This window comes from Pongo pygmaeus, chromosome 1 (assembly GCF_028885625.2).
Source record: "Pongo pygmaeus isolate AG05252 chromosome 1, NHGRI_mPonPyg2-v2.0_pri, whole genome shotgun sequence".
In the NCBI taxonomy this organism is placed as follows: domain Eukaryota; kingdom Metazoa; phylum Chordata; class Mammalia; order Primates; family Hominidae; genus Pongo; species Pongo pygmaeus.
The window spans coordinates 110,281,992-110,288,567 of NC_072373.2; positions in this window are offsets into that span (position 1 = coordinate 110,281,992).

Genomic DNA, 6,576 nt, shown 5'->3' on the forward strand with positions numbered 1-6,576 from the left:
TTTTATCTGCCTGTTCTTAGTCAATTCCCTGCCCTCCCCCCAATTTATCTGGTAGGCAATTACTTTCTGATTTTTATTCCCACAGAGTTCCTACTTTATTCCTATATTTTCCTAATTTTTTCTTCTAAGATCTTTGTGATTCTGGATATATATTTAAATATAAAATCATTCTGAACTGAAGTTTTGTTCATGGAGTACAGAAAAATTGACCGCTGATTGTCTCTATTGTTTGTTCATTTTTCTATTTGATTATTTTCACTATTTTTATTATTGGCTTACGTTTATTAACTTTGGGTTTATTTTACTCTTCTTTTTCAGGGTTCTTATGATAAAAGCAGAGATAATTGACTTTACTTCTTTGCTCATTTCCACCATAGGCATTTAAAGTTGTAAATTTCTCTCTAAACACTATGTTAGCTGTATCCAACATTTTGATGCATTGGGTTATCATTATTCAGTTACTGATGTTTTGAATTTTTTCTTGAGATGTCTTCTTTGACCCAAGTGTTATTGAGAAGCATGTTGCATGTTTTATAAAATTGGGGATTTTCTTATTGTTATGGATTTCTAATTAAATACTATTGTGGCCAGAGCATATACTCTGTATGATTTTGATTCTTGGATATATATTGAGATTTGTTTTATGGTCCAGCATATGGTCTATGTTGGTGAAAATGCCATAAGCACTTGAAAAGAATGCTTTCTGAAGTTGTTGGAAGTCATACTCTACAAATGATTTAGCTTGACTCCCCATTCTGGGTCTTGCCTTTCTCCCATGTTGTAGACATTCACCTTCTACTTGGAACCTGGCTGCCAATGCTTCAAACCCACTTGCCTAGGAAAGGTTGGTCCTGTGATGCAAGATGTAGCACCTTGTCTTCTGAAGCTCTCAGAACTAGATGCAGGCCCTGGGTCTTGCTGAGACTTGTGGAGCACTATCTGAAACCACCCAGGTACATCACACACCTTTGCCTGCCATATCAGATGCTGGAGTGCACCTTACAGACCCCCATCACCTTCAGGGTGGGAGCAAATGTTCCTTCAGCTGTTGAGAGTTCTGGAGGCTCTTAGAGTTCAGGCAGTGTCTCTTAGAGTCTGAGTAGAAGCAATAACTGTAAGCTTTCTTTAAACCAATAAATATTTTGCTTTCTTTAGGAAAGTGGGCAGTAGGACAAAGAGCAAGGCTGCTGGGGGCCACACTACCAACTTTCTGTTTTTAAACAGCTTTACTGAGGTATAATTGACATATTATAACATTCCCCTGTTTCAAGTGTACAGTTCAATTATTTTTAGTAAAATTTTAGACTTGTGTGGCTATCATCACAATCCTGTTTTGGAACATTTCTATCTTTCCTAAGAAATCCCTCATGCTCATCATTTGCCACCTCTTATTCCCAACCCCCCAGCTCTAGGCAGCCCCTATGACTTCCTGACTCCACAGATTTGATTTTCTGGACACCGTATAACTAGAATCATGCAATATGTGGTCTTTTGCATCTGCCTTCTTTCACATAGCTTAATATACTTATGTGGGTTCATCTATGTTGTAGCATGTATCAATATTTTATTCCTTTTAGGTGGCAAATTCTGTTAAATTGTATGGATGGCTGCCATCAGTTTATTCATTTATCAGTTGATAGATATTTATGTGTTTCCACTTTTTTTTTTTTTTTTTGAGATGGAGTGTCACTCTGTCACCAGGCTGGAGTGCAGTAGCATAATCTTGGCTCACTGCAACCTCCGCCTCCTGGGTTCAAGCAATTCTCCTGCCTCAGCCTCCTGAGTAGCTGGGACTACAGGTGCATGCCACCATGCCCAGCTACTTTTTGTATTTTTAGGAGAGACAAGGTCTCACCATGTTGGCCAGGATGGTCTCAATCTCTTGACCTCATAATCCACCCACCTTGGCCTCCCAAAGTGCATTATGGATAAAGCTGCTATGAATATTCACATTCATGTGTTGTGTAGACATACATTTTTATTTCTTTAGGGTTGACAGGAGTAAAACTGCTAGGTCATATGGTAAGTGCATCTTTAATGTTTTAAGGAACTGCCAAAATGTTTTTGAACATGGCTGCCTGTCCCATCAACAAAGCGTGAGTATTTCAATTTTCCCACATCATTGTGCTTTCACTTCCTCTAATTGTTATTGTCTTTTTTTTTTTAGTATAGCATTCTAGTGGGTAAGAAGTGGTGTCACATTGTAGTTTTAATTTGCATTTCCCTGCTGACTGATGATGCTGACCATCTTTTCTGTACTTTATTGGCCATTCCTACACCTTTTTGGTGAAATGGTTATTCAAATATCCTGCTCATTTTAAAATTGGGTTATTTATCTTTTTGTTGTTTAGTTGTGAGTGCATTTTACATTCTGGATATGAGTCCTTTATCAAATATATGATTTAAATTTTTTTCCTCCAGTCTGTGGCTTATCTTTTCATTTTCTTATTGATGTCTTTTAACGTGCAAACATTTTTAGTTTTGATCATGTCTCATTTTTCAACTTTTTTCCTTCTACCAGGAAAATTTGGGCTTTTGCCTAATCCAGTGCCATGTATGCATTAATCTCTGTTTTCTTCAAGAAGTGTATAGTTTAGCCCTTACATTTAGGCCTATAATCCATGTTGAGAGAATTTTTGCTTATGTGTGAGTTAATGGCCTAAATTCGCATGACCAGTTGATTTTGACAAAAGCAAATTCAATGGAAAAAATGACAGTCTTTCATACATGCGATCCTGAGACAATGAAATTGTCCTCCACATGCTCAGAGAAGGTCAGCATGCTGTGTAAAGTGCTGCCCATCTGAGTTACCACCTATTGGCATCAGAGTTTGTAAAGAATTTCTCAATATGATGATCACAGGTTAAATAATATGCTGTATTAGGAAAACTCACAAAGATTACTGATCAGCAAAAGAATAGGCAGCATGATTTCCCCATCCTCCTATCTTATGCTGATGCATAAATTGTTAGGAAATTGCTGGCCTAACAATGTGAGTCTTCATTCCAGTGTAGGAACACTAATCTCCCTTATTATAACTTTTAATGATGTAAGCACAAGGACACAGGCTTACATCCCTTATTATAACTTTTTATGATGTAAGCGCAAGGACACAGGTTCCTCAAGGGAGGAACACAGGCTGTTGGCATGAATCAGTCTGGATTTAGGTGCCAGCTATTCACAAGATTGTCTGGGAAAATCAACTACCCAGCACCTAGAGTCCTTGGGACTCATGCAAAGAGTTTCCCTTTTCTTAGCGGAGAAGCCACCCATTCTACAGGGAGCTATATTAGGCACAGTCCCTCATGCTGGGAAAAGGAAAATCCCTCTTCTTGGCCAGCTTATTAAAATTCTGTGTTACTTTAGGATAATTACACCCCCTGTGCTTGTCCTAGAGAGGTCAATTTGTATGTGAGAAGCATATAATAATTTTTAAAGGCACAGGACTAGATGAAATAAGCTAGGGTAATAATATTCATGGATAAAAGGAAAAGTTTCCAGACTGAATCCTGGAATAGATATATCAACATTTAGAGGTTGAAAAGAGGAGGACGGGCCAGCTAAAGATACGGAGTAGAAGTTGGTGGCAGGAGGAAAATTAGGAGGGGATGGCATTGTAAAAGTCAACTGGAGAAAGTGTTTCAAGAGGAGTGTGGTCCACTATGATGGATGCTGCTGATGCATCAAATACAATAGGAAGAGAATTGACCATTGGTTTTGGCAACATCCTAAGTAATTTGGTAAGAGCAATTTCCTCAAATATTTGGGTTGAAAGTTCAACTGGAAAGTACAACCCACAATTTATCTGTGCATTGAGGAGTAGAAGGAAAAAGTGAAGAGAGTGACCATTAAAAAAAAATACCTGTTCATCAATAATTTGTGCCATGAAGATCTCAGTAGAAAGGCATTACAGCCAGTGGAGCTGAGAGTTTGTTTTTGTTGTGTTGTCTTAAAACTGAACTACTCCTTTATTGATCCTTAGCACCGTGTACAGAGTAGATGTTGAAACATTGTTGAGTGTTTGACTAAATAAAATGTCTATGTCTCATACATCTTTTTATTACCATGAGAATTTTCACAACATCTAACATATAATAGGAACTTAATAAATGTTTATTTAATAAATGAATGGAAAGATGAGTGAACAATCAAGGACTCTAGAACGTCTTAGTGCTTTTGAAACATAGTGCTTATGAACTAATACATAAAAGGAAATAGAAGAGAACAGTGACCACAAAAATGAAAATACTGGGAAGTTTCTCATACTAATGACAGATTGGGACCATTGCCCAGGCCAAAGCTGTTTGCCAAGGAGAAGCAATTTTCTTCCCATTCAGAGGATGGATATGAGTAGGTTCCCAGGTATTTGAAGTGTATTTGAAGAGCCAGTTGTCAGAAGTAAGGAAGAATGGGCCATTCCCCCCACCATGCAGGTAGAGCTGGGGCCAGAGCTTTTGGTTTATATGAGCTCAACTTTGCTGCCTTTCCCAGAAGGCCTTCGAAGTGAGGAAGGAGAAGGGTTTAGTAAAATCTCATTTCCATTTTCTACTTACTATGCTGTCTGCCAATTATCTTGGTGGGAGAGGTTACATAGATGCCATTCAACCAGGTGCTCCAGAGGCTGACAGTAATGGTATGATAGGCAGCCTCTAAGGTGGCGCCATTGATCTCTGCTTCCTGGTATTCATACCCTTGATTTGTTCTTTTTGCTTAGTCTTACTTTGGCTATGCAGGCTCTTGTTTGATTTCATATGAATTTTAGGATTGCTTTCTCTAGTTCTGTGAACAATAATGGTGGTATCTTGATGAGAATTGCATTTAATTTGTAGATCACTTTTTGGCAGTCTACAGTTTTTTCACAATGTTGATTCTACCCATTCATGAGCATGGGATGTGTTTCCATTTGTTTATGTCATCTATTTCTTTCAGCAGTGTTTTCTAGTTTTCCTTGTAGAGGTCTTTAACCTACTTGGTTAGGTATATTCCTAAGTATTTTATTATTATTATTATTTTGCAGCTATTGTAAAAGGGGTTGAGTTCTTGATTTGGTTCTCAGTTTGGTAGCTGTTAATATATAGCAGAGCTACTGATTTGTGTACATTAATTTTGTATCCTGAAATTTTGTGCTGAATTCAGCAAATGATAAAAGGATAAGGCCTTTTATAATTTTCTTAAATTTATTTGAGATTTGTCAGTTCTAGGAGCTTTCTGGAGGAGTCTTTAGGGTTTTGTAGATATACAATCATATTGTCAGCAGACAGCAACAGTTTGACTTCTTCTTTACTGATTTGGATGCCCTTTCTTTCTTTCTGTTGTCTGATTGCCCTTGCTAGGACTTCCAGTACTGTGTTGAATAGAAGTGGTGAGAGTGGGCATCCTTGTCTTGTTCCAGTTCTCAGAGGGAATGCTTTCAACTTTTCCCTATTCAGTATTATGTTGGCTGTGAATTTGTCATAGATGGCTTTTATTACATTGAGGTATGTTTCTTGTATGCCAATTTTGCTGAGGGTTTTAGTCATAAAGGATGTTGAATTTTGTCAAATGCCTTTTTTGTGTTTGTTGAAATGATCATGTGATTTTTTTGTTTTTAATTCTGTTTTTGTGGTGTATCACATTTATTGACTTATGTATGTTAAACCATCCCTGCATTCCTGGTATGAAATGCACTTGACCATGGTGGATTATCTTTTTGATATGCTGTTAGATTCAGTTAGCTAATATGTTGTGAAGGATTTTTGCGTCTATGTTCATCAGGGATATTGCTCTGTAGTTTTCTTTTTTTTGTCATGTTCTTTCCTGGTTTTGCTATTAGGGTGATACTAGCTTCATAGAATGGTTTAGGGAGGATTCCCTCTTTCTCGATCTTGTGGAATAGTGTCAATAGGATTGGTACCAATTCTTCTTTGAATGTCTTGTAGAAATGCATTGTGAATCCGTCTGGTCCTGGACGTTTATTTGTTGATAATATTTTTATTACCTTTTCATCCTCATTGCTTGTTATTGGTCTGTTCAGGGTTTCAAATTCTTCCTGATTTAAGCTAGGATGATTGTATCTTTCCAGGAATTTATCCATCTCCTCTAGCTTTTTCAGTTTATGCACATAAAAGTGTTCATAGTAGCCATGAATAATCTTTTGTATTTCCGTGGTGTTGGTTGTAATATCTCCTGTTTTGTTTCTAGTTGAACTTATTTGGCTCTCTTCCTGGTTAATCTTGTGAATGGTCTATCAAATTTATTTATCTTTTTAAAGATCCACCTTTTTGTTTTATTTATCATTTCTATTTTTTTGTTTCAATTTCATTTAGTTCTGCTCTGATCTTGTTTTTTTTCTTTCTTCTGCTGGGTTTGGGTTTGGTTTGTTCTTGTTTCTCTAGTTCCATAGGTATGACCTTAGATTATCTATTTGTGCTCCTTCAGATTTTTGATGTAGGCATTTAAGGCTATGAACTTTCTTTTTAGCACTGCCTTTGCTGTATCCCAGAAGTTTTGATATGTTATGCCACTATTATCATTTAGTTTGAAGAATTTTTTAATTTTTATCTTGATTTCATTGTTGACTCAATGATCACTCAGGAG